Below are 2,791 nucleotides of genomic sequence, written 5' to 3' on the forward strand. Positions count from 1 at the left end.
ATCTCTGCAGAGATAGGAGATACAGGTCAGTGACAGGATGTGGAGCTGATCACGACTTGGAGCAAAGTCACTGACCTGATTAAAAGTTCTGTCCGTTCTCGGAGAAAAGAGCTTAATCCAAACGGGAGGTTAGTCCCCAGTTTGCGGCGGGCGCCACCCCCAGCGTTCCTAGAGAGAGAGAGAGAGCGGAGCAGGCGCCAGCCGACGCTGAGCAGCAGCAGTGTCTATAAGGGGAATTCCAAGGCGGGAGTCAGAAGACAGGTCCACGTTCAGAGGCCGGTAGAATCCAGGAATCAATCCAGAACAGATCGGACAAACAGAGTAGACAGGGGCAAGGCAAAACTTGGGATCCACAGAGCAGAAACAGGTCACCATTAGGAAAACAGAACAGACTTCAGAAATCTAGAGTTAGTCTCACCAAAACTCTCGAATAACCTGGCACTGATGGAAGGCAAGCACACGACATAAATAAAGCAGAGGAACCAGGTGGTAATGATCTGTGTTAAACAAAAACCGCAAAACCAATTAGGCAGGGGAGCAAGGAGCAAAGGAAAAGATTTACTTCATGCACTGACTAGGAGGAGTAGTAATTCCCAATGCTTGTTATGCTCAGATATAATATCATCTATCATTGTCAGCAGTTACCTCAGCAAGCACTACATTTGAGATGCGGAATGCTTCATGGAGCCTTTGAGATTTATGAGATCACCCTTGCTTATATTAGAAGGTTTGTTACTTACAGATATATATTTTTTTATAATATCTATTTATCAGAAAACCAAGTTCAAAAATAATAATCATGTAATTTAACTTAGTAGTGTGAGATGCTTTTGTTAAAATAATGAACTCCTATGTCCCATCCCTTCCAGTACATGTCAACTGCCACTTTGCACGATACAGGATAAAAATATAAATTTTTCAACACAATGCTTCCTTTTAGACTATTCCTTTCAATATAGCTCTAAGAATTAGATTTGCTTTCACAGGCAGACATTGCAACTGTTGCCTAAAGGTGACAATTGGTACTTATGTGAACATTTACTGAAAATGATTTATGGAAAAATATAGCATATAACATACAAAGAGATGGAAAGGAAGGTAAGAAAAGGATAGAGAATATGAATTAAGGGGAGAAAAATAGAGATACAGGAAAAAGAGGAAATAGGGATGAGAGAAAACAAAACATATAAATATATTATATAAACTACGCAGGAGATAAAAAGTAACTCCTAGAAGTCTGCTTACGCACTGGCATGAGAGGAAAGGGAAAAAAAACAGAGAACAAAATGGAAGAAAACAAAAGACAACCAAATATTAAGGTAGCATCAAGAGCAGCAACTATCCGATTCAGTATGTACCCAGTCAGTACATGTGCATTGAAAGCAGAACCTTGATTACATAAAATTATTCAGGGTTGTATATATCTGAAGCTACAACTTAGTATTTAGTATTAGTGTGTATCTATGAACACCTGGAACCAAACATCTGTGCAAAGCTTGCTCATACTGTAGAGGAAGGGTTCCTAAAGCTTCTTCAAAATGGAAAATATGCTCAATAAAAGGAGTGGACGGCCACAGATTTGCCCTGGAGGGCCCTTGACTAGGGCTTTAGACATCTAAAGGAACTCTGTATTCACAGGCCCACAAGAAGAGCGGACAGAGTTGCTTCTCTGCTGAGCTTTAGTGGGTTTACACTAAAGCTTTCATTGTGTTCAATGACACCATACAAACTCAAATTATATCCAGTTAACTGGATCAATGTGAACTTGACACCTAGACAGTTGGAGGGTATTAACAAATATACCATCACTCTTTATACACCTGATCTCTTCAGTGCTGGATAGCATCAATGCCATAGTTTGTCAAGTCATCTAATTTGTTCACTGCTTAAACAAATTGTGACTGCAAACTTGATAGCAGGTGTGGTGCAAGTTCAAGATAAGGTAAATAAGTTCCAACTTGTAAATTCCAGTCTTTGAACCAAGTGGACTTACTGGCTCGCAACAATTTTGTTAATCAAAAGTGGTGATGAAAAATTGTTCTTGAACAATGGATGTGTCTTGCATAATCCTCTCAAACACATGCTGAATTGCATCAATCACTCTCCACTGTCATTCTAGCATGGACTGTAAAATGTATTTGTTCCTTCTGACCTCCTATCATTGACAAAGTTTAATTGACTGTTAATGCTTGAGTCTGCCATGCCATCCTCTGCAACTCCAAACCTAATTTTTGTCCTCTGGCGATTGATAGATTTTACTTTGTATTTTCCCCCCAAAGTGAATGGAGTTGACTTTGTTATCATGTCTGCTACCTGTCAGATCCATTAATAACGTTTACGAATTCTGCCAAAAGTCCACACGTAATAAATACACATATGATCACTTTTATGTAAAATCACGAGCATATAGACCACTATCCATGCACATTTTGAATGTTCTGATTGTAGATTTAATACTATGAGACCCTAAACATGAGTGGAGGCTCATTTTCTGCACTTGTGGTTTGCTTTATAGGTGCCTATAGATTATCTCCTCCTCAAGTGTGGACCTGTTTTTAAAGTGGAAAAAGGTGATATGAGAGCACAGAAGCAGGACCAAACCTGAGTAAGAGAGAATCTATAGGTGCATAAAAAGCAAACCAAGAGCCATGGTCCTCTATTTGCGCATGTATCATGTTAAACATGCACGTGAGGAGTAGTTTATGAGTGTCTGTTTACAGTAAAGCTGCTTGTAGGATTATTTATTGTGTGTCCCCACTTTTGGCAGACTTTTGTCAATGCACATTAAAAT

The sequence above is a fragment of the Cyprinodon variegatus genome, unplaced genomic scaffold (genome assembly GCF_000732505.1).
Source record: "Cyprinodon variegatus isolate N-32 unplaced genomic scaffold, C_variegatus-1.0 Scaffold445, whole genome shotgun sequence".
NCBI lineage: Eukaryota > Metazoa > Chordata > Actinopteri > Cyprinodontiformes > Cyprinodontidae > Cyprinodon > Cyprinodon variegatus.